Consider the following 14,929-nt stretch of genomic DNA (forward strand, 5'->3'; position numbering starts at 1 on the left):
TCCCAGTGGGCTTGCATCATGTATTATGTGCATAAATGTTTAAATGCGCCTTATAGCACACTAATAATTATTCCAAACTCAACTCCCAATTAATTTTGACAGCTTGGTAACCCCTTTCCACTCTGTTTTTTTTTTCCTCCCTCTTTCTGTGGTTTGCATTGAATATTCACTTTCTCTTAAAACAAATACTATTTTCGAGCGTGTTGAAAGATAATTTTCAAAAAAATTACCATCATGACTCTCATAGAGATAAAAATGAACAGGTGTAAACATTTTATTCTACTCATTAACAAAGGAGGATACCAGGCAGATGTTATAACATTCAAAAGAGAATCTGAAAAGACACATTTATAAATCAACAATATTGAAATTAATGTGCAAATAGAAGCAAAATTGGTTTTTCCACAGGAGGGGAAGGGAAATCAAGTGAAACTCTACTGGGCAGAACACAATTTGCATGTCAATAGCCAAGAATTATTTTGCATTGTTACTAGAATTAGATAATCTTGAGTGTTCTCCAGAGCCCAGACAACGCATAGTTTTCCAGTGAAGCACAGATTTTTTCCTTACAAAAGAAAACAATTTTCTGCCTTAAGGCTCTCTTTTCTATCAGTTTCTTAGAAAACAGGTAGATCCAAGGCTCACTCTGCAACTTCTGGGTTTCCATATCAGATTCTTCTTGATATTTCTCTCACACCGGCCATAGTTAACCAGGGCAGAATTTGCATAGTACACATGTGATTTAGTCCATATTTAGAGGTATTCTCCCCACCCCACCCTTGAAGTTTTATTTAACTTTGTCAAATATCCAATTTTCTCTTATTCCTTAGTATTCGTTCTATTCATTTAGCAAATATTTTCCAATCACCTACTTATCCGGTGTTAGGTCTAAGAAAACAGAAGTAGATCAGACAAGGGCTCTGTTCTCAAGGAACTTGACTACAATACATAAGAATTTTATTCCAGAACCTCCAAGGTACAATAAATATCAACATACTTTATTTTCTGTAAAGCAAATTTATTCTAATTCTAAGACCCAGGCACCTGCTTGGCAAATAATTTAATCTCAGTCATCATACAGCTTCCCTAGGGTCATATGAATGTCCAAGACAAAATATTTATGGGGCTTCTCTGTGGTCTTTTGTCCTGTAGGGGAAAATTGTGCAATACTTTGTAATTTAGTAGGAATCCTGGCTAGCTCACCCATGTGGTTGTTTCTGCTTTTGGTTGTCTGTGACTAGGTTATCTTACACAGCTAGAAGTTAATTTGAACATTAATAATTATGCAAATGTTTCCTGTACAATGGCAATGCAAATTAATTTTGTCAGAGAATATAAATCTCTGGAAGTCAAATTTCCATTTGAACTGGTTTTTATATATCTTTCTGACTCCTTCATTAATTATTGGGTTAAATAAAATGCTTGATGTGTTCATTTTATATTTGTATGAGTCATGATTTTATCCTCTTTCAAAATGTACTTTGTTACAGTCCTATGAATATGATCCCACTGAAACTTACATGTCATTTGAAGTGGTTCCTGCCTCAGTAGGGACGATAATATTTGTCAGGGATCTGTGTTATCAGGGCTGTGCATTGCTGTACAGGGTTTGTACTACTCAACTCTAGAGGGTGCCATTTACATAGATCAGGGTAAAGTTGTTCCGACAGTAAATATGCCACAGGCCATAGGTTTCTGCAATAACTACTCAATTCTATAATTGCAACTATATTTGCAGCTATAGGCAGTAAAGTAATGAGTAGACATGGCTGTGTCACACCAAGTTCTATTTACAAAAACAGGCGCTGGCCTATAGATTGTTGTTTAACAACTCCTGACACACACCATGGTAGCTTGTCAATAATCCTCCTTGGAAAGCTACAAGAGAATGAGAAAGAGGGCCTCACCACATACATCTCTCAGTCCTCTGTTCTCCTAATTGCTCCTCAAAAGACACTTGGTTTATCTCATTACCTTATAGCATAATTTTCTCAATAAGTCAAGTCTTTTGAAAATAGAAGACAAGAGGGAAATTTTTAGGAATTATTGCTTTGGCCCCAGAATGTCCCTGAATCAAAGGACAAGAATGCTAGCTACCTTGATGGAAAAGGAGAGGAAAAATACTAATCAAAATGCAAATTCAGATCTCAGTAAGCTATTCTGTCACAAAGATAAGACCTATTTTTTTCTATAATTATTTTTCAAATTTTCTTACTTTTGTGAAACACTTCACAGTTTTTTAAAAACACTTTTCAGTAGGTACACAGAGAAAGCGAAGCCGGAAGAGCTAAGTCAGTGGTGTTCTTGTTAGTTTTTAACAACTGGCTGAAGACCTAAGCTAGGTCAGAAAAGGCCATATGGTTTCTGCCTAGTGCTTCTGGTGTGTGTGCTCAGGAGGAAACCAGCTAAGAGGTAGGAAATCTGACTCCCCTGAGTCTACATTGCTGGGGAGGACCCTGTAGGTGCTTTGGTAGATGGCCACTATCAGCTTCTAACTAAGTAAGTGAGCTGTCTTGGGTTTGAAAAGACATTTCTCCAAATATGACTAACAGGCATATGAAAAGATACTAAACATCACTAATCATCAGGGAAATGCAAATCAAAACAACAATGAATTATCTCCTCACACTTGTCAGAATGGCTGTAATCAAAAAGACAACAAATAACAAGTGTGACCAGGATATGGACAAAAGTTACGGCTGTGTACTGTGGGATTGCAAATCAGTACAGCCACTATGAAAAACAGTATGGAGTTTTCTCAAAATATTAAAAACAAAACTATCATATGCCCCAGTAATTTTACTTCCAGGTATTTGTGTGAAGAAAATGAAAACACTAATTTGGAAAGATATATGCACCCCTACGTTCATTGCAGCATAATTTATAATAGTTAAAATATGGAAGCAACCTAGGTGTCTATTAATAGATAAATAAATTAAGAAGAGGTATATCTCTATATATCTATGTATATATCTATATATGTGGAAAATGGAATATTACTTAGCCTTGAAAAGAATTCAATCTTGCATTTTGTGACAACATAAATGTATCTAAAGGTTATTATCCCAAGTGAAATAAGTCAGACAGAGAGACAAATACCATATGCTTTCACTTATATGTGTAATCTAAAAAAGCAAAACAAAACAAATGAACAAACAAAACAGAAACAGATTTCATAGATACAGAGAACAAACTGATGACAACCAGAGGGGAGCAGGATGGGAAGATGGATGAAAAAGATGAAGGGGAAAAAGAGGAACAAACTTCCAGTTATAAAATAAATAAGGTACAGTGATATAATGTATAGCACAGGGAAAATAGTCAAAATATCATGATAACTTTGGAGAGGATAGTTATAAAATTTATGGTGGTGATCACATCGCAAGGTATATAAATGTCAAATCACTATGTGTAAAACTAAAACTAATGTATTGTATATCAACTGTGCTTTGATAAGTAATACATTTTTAAAAATTTATTGGGGTGACAATTGTTAGTAAAATAACATAGATTTCAGGTGTACAATTCTGTATTACATCATCTATAAATCCCATTGTGTGTTCAACACCCAGAGTCAGTTCTCCTTCCATCACCATATATTTGATCCCCCTTACCCTCATCTCCCACCCCCCAACCCCCTTACCTTCTGGTAACCACTAAACTATTGTCTGTGTCTATGAGTTTTTGTTTCTCATTTGTTTGTCTTGTTCTGTTGTTGTTTTTGGTTTATATACTACATATCAGTGAAATCATAGGGTTCTCTGCTTTTTCTGTCTGACTTATTTCGCTTAGCATTATAAACTCAAGATCCCTCCATGTTGTCACAAATGGTCCTATTTCATCTTTTCTTACCGCTGAATAGTATTCCATTGTGTATATATACCACAACTTCTTTATCCATTCATCTATCGAAGGACATTTTGGTTGTTTCCATGTCTTGGCCACCATAAACAAAGCTGCAATGAACATTGGCGCACACGTGTCTTTATGGATAAATGTTTTCAGATTTTTTGGGTAGATACCCAGGAGAGGGATTGCTGGGTCATATGGTAATTCTATTCGTAATTTTTTGAGGAACCTTCACATTGCCTTCCACAACGGCTGCACCAGTCTGCGTTCCCACCAACTGTGTGTGAGGGTTGGTTTTTCTCCACAGCCTCTCCAACACTTGTTACTATTTGTCTTGTTGACGATAGCCATTCTGACTGGGATGAGGTGATATCTCATTATGGTTTTTATTTGCATTTCTCTGATGATTAGTGATGTTGAGCACTTTTTCATATGTCTATTTGCCATTTGTATGTCCTCTTTGGAGAAAAGTCTCTTCAGGTCCTCTGCCCATTTTTCAATTGGGTTGTTTGTTTTTATGTTGTTGAGTTTCATGAGTTCCTTGTATATTTTGGATATTAGCCCCTTATTGGAGGCACTGTTTGCAAAAATCTTCTCCCATTCAGTTGGTTGCCTCCTTATTTTGTCGATGGTTTCTTTTGCTGTGCAGAAGCTTTTAAGTTTCATATAGTCCCATTCATTTATGTTAGCTTTAACTTCCATTGCCTTTGGAGTCAAATTCATAAAATGCTCTTTGAACCCAAGGTCCATAAGTTTAGTACCTATGTTTTCTTCTATGCAGTTTATTGTGTCAGGTGTTATGCTTAAGTCTTTGATCCATTTTGAATTAATTTTGGTACATGGTGATAGATAGCAGTCCAGTTTCATTCTTTGCACGTGACTATCCAATTCTGCCAGCACCATTTATTAAAGAGGCTGTCTTTCCTCCATTGAATGATTTTAGCTTCTTTGTCAAAAATTATCTGTCCATATTTATGTGGTTTTATTTCTGAGTTATCAATTCTATTCCATTGGTCTATGTGTGTTTTTTTCTGCCAATACCATGCTGTTTTGATTATTGTAGCCCTGTAGTACAAGCTAAAGTCAGGGAGTCATCGTAAGATTGCTTTGGCTATTCGGGGTCTTTTGTGGTTCCAAACAAATCTGATGGTTTTTTGTTCTATTTCTTTAAAAAATGCCATTGGGATTTTTATGGGGATTGCATTAAATTTGTATATTGCTTTGGGTAATATGGCCATTTTAACTATGTTGATTCTTCCAATTCATGAGCACGGAATGTCTTTCCATTTCTTTGTGTCTTCTTCAATTTGTTTCAAAAATATCTTATAGTTTTCAGCATGTAGGTCCTTCACATCCTTGGTTAAGTTTATTCCTAGGTATTTTATTCTTTTTGCTGCAATTGCAAAAGGAATTGATTTTTGTATTTCTTTTTCTGAGATTTCATTGTTAGTATATAGGAATGCAATGGACTTTCGTAAGTTGATTTTGTAGCCAGTAACTTTCCTGTATTCCTTGATTGTTTCTAATAGCCTTTTGGTGGAGTCTTTAGGGTTTTCTATATATAGCATCATGTCATCTGCAAAGAGTGATAATTTAACTTCTTCATTCCCAATTTGGATGCCTTTTATTTCTTTCTCTTGCCTGATTCCTCTGGCAAGGACTTCCAACACTATGTTGAAAAGCAGAGGTGATAGGAAACAACCCTGTCGTGTTCCTGAATGTAGAAAGGGCTTCAGTTTTTCACCATTAATTATGAGATTAGCTGAGGGCTTGTCATATATGGCCTTTATTATGTTAAGGTATTTTCCTTCCATACCTATTTTATTAAGTGTTTTATTCATAAATGGACGTTGTATCTTGTCAAATGCTTTTTCTGCATCAATTGATATAATCATGTGATTTTTGTCCTTTATTTTGTTTATGTGATGTATCACATTCATGGATTTGCGAATGTTGAACCATCCTTGTGCCCCAGGGATGAACCCCACCTGGTCGTGATGAATAATCTTTTTAATGCATTGTTGTATTCAATTTGCTAGAACTTTGTTTAGGATTTTTGCATCTGTATTCATCAGAGATATTGGTCTGTAGTTCTCTTTTTTTGTGTTTTCCTCACCAGGTTTTGGTATCAGGGTAATGTTGGCCTCAGAACATGAGTTAGGGAGTACTGTCTCTTCTTCAGTTTTTTGGAAGAGTTTGAGCAGGATTGGAATTAGATCCTCTTTGAAGGTTTGGTAGAATTCACTAGTGAAGCCATCTGGTCCAGGACTTTTGCTTTTGGGAAGATTTTGGATGACTGATTCAATTTCCTTACTGGTGGTCAGTCTGTTTAGATTTTCCAGTTCTTCATGGTTCAGCATAGGAAGGCTATCTGTTTCTAAGAACTTGTCCATTTCTTCTAGGTTATTGAATTTGGTGGCATATAGTCCTTCATAGTATTTTTGGATGATCCTTTGTATTTCTGTGGTGTCTGTGATATCTTCCCTTTTTTCATTTCTGATTTTGTTAATTAGTGTCTTCTCTCTTTATATCTTAGTGAGTCTAGCCACGGGATTGTCAATTTTGTTAATCTTCTCAAAGAACCAGCTCTTTGTCACATTAATTTTTTCTATTGTCTTTTTGTTCTCTATTTCATTTAGTTCTGCTCTTATTTTTGTTATTTCCTTTTTTCTGCTGATTTTGGGTTTCACTTGTTCTTCTTTTTCTAGTTCTTTAAGGTGTAACATGAGGTAATTTATTTGGGATTTTTCTTGTTTCTTGAGATAGGCCTGTAATGATATAAATTTCCCTCTTAAAACTGCTTTCGCTGAACCCAAAAATTTTGGTAGGATGTAGTTTCATTGTCATTTGTTTCTATGTATCTTTTGATCTCTCCTCTAATTTCTTCTTTGACCCAGTCATTCTTTAAAAGTATGTTGTTTAATCTCCATATATTTGTGTTTTTTCCTGCTTTCTTTTCGCAGTTGATATCTAATTTCAAAGCCTTGTGATCAGAGAATATGCTTGCTATGATTCAATCTTCTTAAATTTGCTGAGGCTGATTTTATTTCCCAATATATGGTCTATCCTTGAGAATGTTCCATGTACACTAGAAAAGAATGTATAGTCTGATGTTTTAGGATGAAGTGCTCTATATATGTCAATGATGTTCATTTCATCTAATGTGTCATTTAGGGCTGCTATTTCATTATTTATTTTCTGTTTGGATGATCTATCCATAGCTGTCAATGATGTATTTAAGTCCCCTAGTATAATTGTGTTTTGGTCAATTTCTCCCTTTAGTTCTGTTAGTAGTGGCTTGGTATATTTCGGTGCTCCCTGATTGGGGGCATAAATATTGATGACTGTTATGTCTTCTTGTTGTATAGTCCCCTTTACCATTATGAAATGTCCATCTTTGTCTCTTGTTATCTTTTTCACCCTGAAGTCTGTTTCATCTGATATCATTATGGCTACACCTGATTTTCTCTGGGTACCATTTACTTAGAGTGCCAATTTCCACCCTTTCACTTTGAGTCTATGCTTGTCCTTGTAGCTGAGATGTGTCTCTTGGAGACAGCATATGGTTGGGTTTAGTTTTTTGATCCAGTCTGCTACTCTGTGTCTCTTTATTGGTGAGTTCAGTCCATTTACATTTAGGGTGATTATTGATACGTGAGGATTTCCTGTCATTCTATCTTTAGTTTTCTGGTAAGACTGTGTCTCCATTGTTTCTTTGCCTTTTTGTTGTTGTCTACTATTTCTGTGGGGTGGTATTGTATGATGTTTCCCTCTCTTTCTTCTTTTATTACAGTATTTATTTCAGTTCTGGATTTTTGTTTTGAGTGGTTACCCTTAAGTTTACGTAAAAGAAAGTTTGATATTTAGAGTACTCCATTTTCTTCAGCACTCTTACTTTCTACATTCCCATATTCTGGTTCAGGCCTTTACTCTCTCCCTTTTTATGTTTTTGTTGCCACAAATTGTCTCTGTTGGTGGTGATGGAATAGCCTCCTTGAGTATTTCTTGTAGTGCAGATCGTGTATTAGAAAATTCCCTCAGCTTCTGTGTGTTTGGAAAGATTTTTATTCCTCCTTCATATCTAAAGGATATCTTTGCTGGATATATTATTCTTGGCTCATAATTTCTCTCTTTCAATAGTTTGAATATTTGGTACTACTTCCCCCTGACTTGTAGAGTTTCTGCTGAAAAATCTGATCATAATCTAATGGGCTTTCCTTTGTAAGTTACCGTCTTCTTTACCCTGGCTGCCTTGAGGAGTCTTTCTTTGTCGTTGATTTTAGACAGCTTCTATACAATGTGCCTTGGAGAAGGCCTGTTGGGATTGAGGTAATTAGGTGTTCTATGTGCTTCTTGGATTCAAGGATCCAGTTCTGTCCACAAGTTTGGGAAGTTCTCATCAACAATTTGTTTGAATATATTTTCTGTTCCCTTTTCTCTTGCTTCTCCATCTGGTATGCCCATTATTTTTATATTGCTCTTTCTGATGGAGTCAGAAAGTTCTTGTAGAGTTCTTTCATTTCTTTTAAGTCTCAAGTCTCTTTCTTCTTCCATCTGTGTAATTTCCAGGTTTCTATCTTCGATGTCACTGATTTTTTCCTCCATCTGGTCAACTCTACTATCTAAGCTGGTTATTTCATTCTTAATTTCTTCTATTGAGTTTTTAATCTCCAGAAATTCCATTTGGTTCTTTTTGAAAATTTCAATCTCTTTCGTAAAATGCTCATGTTGTTCTTTGATTGTGTTTCTGAGTTCATTAAACTGTCTTTCTGTGTTTTCTTGCATCCGTTGAGTTTTTTCAGAACTGCAATCTTGAATTCTCTGTCATTTAAGTCACATATTTCCATATCTTTAAGTTCCTTTTCTGGAGACTTTTCACTTTCTTTCTGAGCTGTCTTGTTGTCTTGGTTATTCATGCAATGACTGATTTATTATTCTTCTGAGACTTCTACAGGAGTGGCTTCTGCAACAGGTTGATAGGAAGAGATCTTTCTTTTGTTTTCTAGTAATTGTTGGTAGAATGTTTTATTTTCTCTCCAATTGCAGCCTGTTTTTTTCTCTCTCACACAGTAGTGCTATGTTTTCTCTGCACTATTCCAGCTTCTCACACAATGAGGGGATTCCCCAGGAGACTGGCTTCTCCTCTGTTAATAGTTTGCTGGGGTCACAGGGCGCAGTGCCCATGTGGGTATGCGGAAAGTTTTTGAAGTTTCAAAGCTCTTCCTGCACCAGATTCAGAGCCCGTATGTTTCAGCAGTTCTTTTACTCCTGCAGGGATCCACCCAGATAGGTGGGGCCAGGTGCGGGGTGAGTTGTGAGAGATGACCCAGAACAATGGAGGCGACCACCACCACAGCCGGTCCTGCTTCCACAGCTCCCTCCCCTTTGCCGGAACTAGTTGGGCTGCGAGTCTGTGTCTGCGGTCCACAGTTCTCAAAACAGCAAATATTCTGTTCTTTTGATCTGACACGGCTACTGTTCCACTTCTAGCACCGGGCAGGTGGGGGCGGGGCGAGCTCTGGGAGAGTAGGGAGGGGGCTGCTAATCTCAGTGCCTAAGGCTTCCATTCTCTGCTTGGCAGTGAGGGCTTAAACCACGGTTTTATGCCTTCTTCCCTCAGGCTTTTCTCCGAGGTCTCTGCCATGAGCATTGGGTTCAGCTGTGTTATATGCTGCCCCCTAAGCCCTGTGGGCCATAAGCGGAGCCCTAGCAGTCAGAGTTGTTCCCTCTCCCGCAGCTGCAGTAGTTCCAGGATGCAGTGAGCTCGGAGCACTGAGCTAGGTCTGCGTCCTGCGCCTGTGCGGCTCCGTCTCTGCTCTTCTCCCTTCCCTCCTCCCCTGCTTGTGCAATTCTCTCACCTTTAGGTGAATTCAGTAGTGGGCCTATTCGTCTTGCCTGTCTGCTGTGCAGGGAGTCCTTTGTGGAGTTATTGTTGTTCGATTAGTTGCAAATTCTAGGAAAGCTTTACAGAGGTTCACCTCACTCCGCCATTTTTTCCGTTTCCATAAATTTAAAAAAAATATAAACAATGCCAAAAAAATTCCTAACAGAGCAAAGAAGATCTCTTTTGTTATTCAAAACAATCGCCTTTCAACCACACCTCAGTTTATGCCAATAAAGTGACTCTTGGGAAACCCCTAAGTTTAGGTCCTTGTTGCCAGGGGAATCAGTCATGTGATTAAAAGGTTGGAATTTTCAGCTCCACACTCCAACCTCAAGGGAAGGGTGAAGAGCTGGAGGTTGAATTAAACCCCAATGGCCAATGATTTAATCAAACATGAGGACATAATGAAGCCTCCATAAAAATATTAAAGTACAGGGTTCAGAGAGCTTCCCTGATGGTGAACACGTGGAGGTGCTGGGAGGATGAGGTGCCCAGAGAACACATGGAAGCTCTGCTCCTTTTCCACATATCTTGCCCTATGCACTTCTTCCATTTAGCTGTTTCTGAGTTATATCCTTTTATAATAAATCAGTAATCTAGTATGTAAAGTATTTTTCTGAGTTCTGTATGCCATTCTAGCAAATGAATCAAACCTGAGGAGGGGGGCCGGCCTGGTGGCTCAGGCGGTTAGACCTCCATGCTCCCAACTCCTAAGGCCGCTAGTTCGATTCCCTCATGGACCAGTGGGCTCTCAACCACAAGGTTGCCGGTTCGATTCCTTGAGTCCCGCAAGGGATGGTGGGCAGCTCCCCCTGCAACTAAGATTGAACACAGCACCTTGAGCTGAGCTGCCGCTGAGCTCCCGGATGGCTCAGTTGGTTGGAGCTCAGGCTCCCAACCACAAGGTTGCCGATTCGACTCCCACAAGAGATGGTGGGCTGCGCCCCCTGCAACTAGCAATGGCAACTGGACCTGGAGCTGAGCTGCACCCTCCACAACAAAGACTGAAAAGATAACAACTTGACTTGGAAAAAAAAAAAGTCATGGAAGTACACAATGTACCCCAATAAAGTTCTGTTCTCCTTCCCCAATAAAATCTTAAAAAAAAAAAAACTAAATGATTAAGACCCAGTGCTGATTAGTTTGTGTTGAGTCTGACAAAAAAAAAAGGAAGAAAAAAAACCTGAAGAGGGGCTCATGCGACCTTATGATTTATAGCTGGTCAGTCAGAAGCACAGGTGATAACCTGGGATTTTTGTTGATGTCTGAAGTAGAGGCAATTTTGTGGGACTGCATCTTTAATCTGTTTGACCTGACATTGTTTCTAGATAGGTAATTAGTCTCCAGGTAGGTGTTGGAAGTTAGTTAAATTGTTGGACACCCAGTTAATGTCTGCCAGAGAAATGGAGACTTATTTGGTGTGGGGAAAACCCCACACATCTGGTCAGAGAAGATTGAGTAGTAAAAAAAAGAAGAAACCCAGGAGAGTTTTTCTTTTTTCAGGCACTAATACCTTTTATGAATGCTCCATACTTATGACCTACTTACTTTCCAAAGACCCTACCCTCTAATCCCATCACTTTGTTTTTTTTTTTCTTCTGTTGTTTTATTTTTAAATAAATTTTACTTTCAATTGCAGTACAATATTATATTAGTTTCAGGTGTACAACATAGTAATTAGACATTTATATAACTTATGAAGTGATCACCCTGAAAAATCTAGTACTCATCTGACACCATACATAATTATCAAAATATCATTGACAATATTCTCTTGTGCTATACTTTACATCCTTATGACTATTTTTTAACTACCAATTTGTACTTCTTCGTCCCTTTACCTTTTTCACTCATCCTCCCAACACCTCCCCCCAAATCTGGCAACTATCAAAATGTTCTCTGTATCTACGGGTTTGTTTTTGTTTTGTTTGTTCATTTATTTTGTTTTTTAGATTCCACATATAAGTGAAGTCATATAGTATTTATCTTTCTCTGACATACTTCACTTAGCATAATACCCTTTAGGTCCATCCATGTTGTTGTAGATGGCAAGATTTCATTCTTTTTTATGGCTGAGTAATATTCTATTCTTTATTCATTCATCTTTTGAAGGACACCTAGGTTGTTTCCATATCTTGGCTATTGTAAATAATATTGCAATGAATATATGGATGTATATTAGTGTTTTCAAATTAGTGTTTTGGGTTTCTTCAGATAAACACCCCAAAGTAGAATTGCTGTGTTCTTTTTTTTTTTCCCCTCTTGTTATAGCCTTTGTTTTAAAGTCTGTTTGGTTCAGTAAAAGTATTGCTACTCTAGCTTTTTGTTTGTTTGTTTGTTTGTTTCCATTTTCATGAAATATCTTTTTCCATCCCTTTGCTTTCAGTCTGTGTTTCATTTGATCTGAAGTGAGTCTCTTGTAGGCAACATATACAATGGTCTTGTTTTCTTATCCATTCAGCCACCCTATGTTTTTGATTGTTGCATTTACTCCATTTACATTAAAGTAATTTGATAGATATATAGTCATTGCTATTTTATTACTCATATTTTTAATCTCTTTTTCTTCTTAAAGAAATCCCTTTAACATTTCTTGTAATAATAGTTTGGTGGTAATGGACTCATTTATCTCTTTCTTGTCTGGGAAGCTCTTTATCTGTACTGAGACTCTAAATGATATTAACTTTGCTGGGTAGAATAACCTTGGTTGTAGATCCTTGCTTTGCATCACTTTGAATATTTTCTGCCAATTGCTTCTGGCCTGCAAACTTTCTTCAGACAGTTTTATGAGATCTCCCTTGTAGGTAACTAACTTTTAAGATTCTCTCTTTGCCTTTAAACTTTAGCATTTTAATTATGATGTGTCTTGGTGTGGGCCTCTTTGAGTTCATCTTTTTTGGGATTCTCTGCACTTTCTGGGCTTGTATGTCTATTTCCTTTGCCAGGTCAAGAAAGTTTTCTGTCATTATTTCTTCCAATAAGCCTTCAACTCTTGCTCTCTGTCTTCCGCTTTTGGTACCCTTATAACGTGCGTATTGGAAGGCTTGATGTCCCAGATATCCCTTAAACTATCCTCATTTTTTTGGATTTTTTTTCTGTTCTGATTGGATTTTTTTCTGCTCCCTTATCTTCCAAATTGCTGATTCAAATGTCTGCTTCATTTAATCTACTGTTGATTCCCTCTAGTTTGTCTTCATTTCAATTATTGTATACTTTATTTATGACTGTTTATTTTTCATGATTTTTATCTCTATTTTTGTTTCCTATCTCTTTGTTGAAGTTCTCACTGATATCATTGAGCATTTTTATAGCCAATGTTTTGAACACTGCATCTGGTATATTGCTTGTCTCTATTTTGTTTAGTTCTTTTAATGAAGTTTTTTTCTGTTCTTTCATTTGGTACATGTTTCCTTGTCTTTTCATTTTGGCTGCCTCTTTGTGTTTGTTTCTATATATTAGGAAGAACTGCTGTGTCTCTCTCAGAGTAATCTTGTGTAATAGGTGCCTTATGGGGTGTAGGGGCACAGCCTCCCTGGTCACCTGAGCTGAGTGCTCCAGGTGTGTCCCTTGTGTGGGTTGTGTTTGCCCTCCTGTTGTGATAGAGCTTTGATGGCTGTTGGCACATCAATGGGAGGGATTAACCCTCAGGCTGATGGGTTGTGAGGACTTGCCATGATTAAAGTGGAGGAGCTGTTGTGCAGGGGATGAACCAATGGAGTAGGATTTGCTTTAGTGGGCTCTGGTGCCTGCTGAATCTGCCCTTGGGTGTGTTGTTTGTGGATGAGGTTGGATGGTGCTCTGGTGTGGTCTAAAGCTGGTTCTGACAACTCTCAGGAGGGGCTCTGATGGAGGCCAAGGTCAGTTTCTGCCTTTGTGCTGCCCTGGACCATTTTGTATGAGCTACAGAATGATCTGCAGATGGTTGCTGCTTGTTCTGGGCATGCAGGTGCCTGGGAGTGGCTAAGCTGTGAACTGAGGCAGGCTGCCAAACGCTGTGCTTGAGACTGCTTAGCAAAAGGTACAGGGCATGATAAGGCCAGATCCTGCTTGTTTGGGCTTTTAAACATTTGAGAGATTTTGAGAAAGTCTGAAACATGAGCCAAGACAGGCCATTTGTATGGGAAAGCCACTGGAGGGGGCTTTGGTGACCCCACAAGTTGGGTGTCTCAGCAAATCACCAGGGTGGGGCAAACATTGTTAGCCAGTTTTATGGAGACTCAGATATGGTGCCTGCAGGCTGGATGGGGGGAAGGTTCAACAAAGGAACAATGGCTTTTGCCAGCACTTCTGTCTGGGAGAAAGCTGCCACGCCAGCCTTCACCTGGAACCAGACAATTTAGTTCCTCCTCATATGTCCTTGATACCTTTTGAGCTGCTGGCTGTGTGCTGGAGATCTGAGTGCGTGAGCAAGTCTGTGTGTGGGCCCTTTAACAGGAACACCTAGGACTCCAGCAGCCCTCCTTGTCACTCAGCTATAATCTCTGCTGGTTTTCACAGCCAGAAGTAATGGGGACTTCTCTTTCCAGCACTGGAACTCTGGCCTAGGGAGTCTAGCCTGGGGCTGAGACCCCTTGCTCCTTAGGGGAAACCTCTGTACCTGAGATATCCCTCTCAGTTTTTAACTGCCACACATGAGTGTGGGACCAGACTGTTAGGTGTCTCTGTCCCTCCTATCAGTCTTGAAGTAGCTTCTGATATATGTCCTTAGTTATAAGACTTTTGTTCATCTAGCTTTCAGGCAGTTCTCCATGATGGTTGTTCTGTAGTTTAGTTGTAATTCTGATGGGTCATCAGAAGAGGTGAGCACAGTTTTTATTGACTCCACCATCTTGACTGGAAGCCGCCTAATACCATCACTTTGAGGATAAGATTTCAACATACAAATCTTAGAGGGGGACATAAAGATTCAGTCCATAACATGATTTGTCAAAAATAGTGCACATGTTCACAAAAGTATTTGTACAAGAATATTCATAGCACGTTAGTCAGGTTGTTTCCAAGCTAGAAACAACCCAAATATTCATTAATAGCAACATGTCTAAATATCTATATAATTAAAAGAAACAATTTTCTATAATAGTAAAATGAACATTTTTAGTAATCGATAGCAAAATGAACAGTTGATGTAATATCCTCTCCTTATTAAGTGTTAATTTTTTGAGAAAAGAGAATACATGAATAAAAAATAGAATAGTT

Source organism: Rhinolophus hipposideros, assembly GCF_964194185.1.
Source record: "Rhinolophus hipposideros genome assembly, chromosome: 2".
Lineage (NCBI taxonomy): Eukaryota > Metazoa > Chordata > Mammalia > Chiroptera > Rhinolophidae > Rhinolophus > Rhinolophus hipposideros.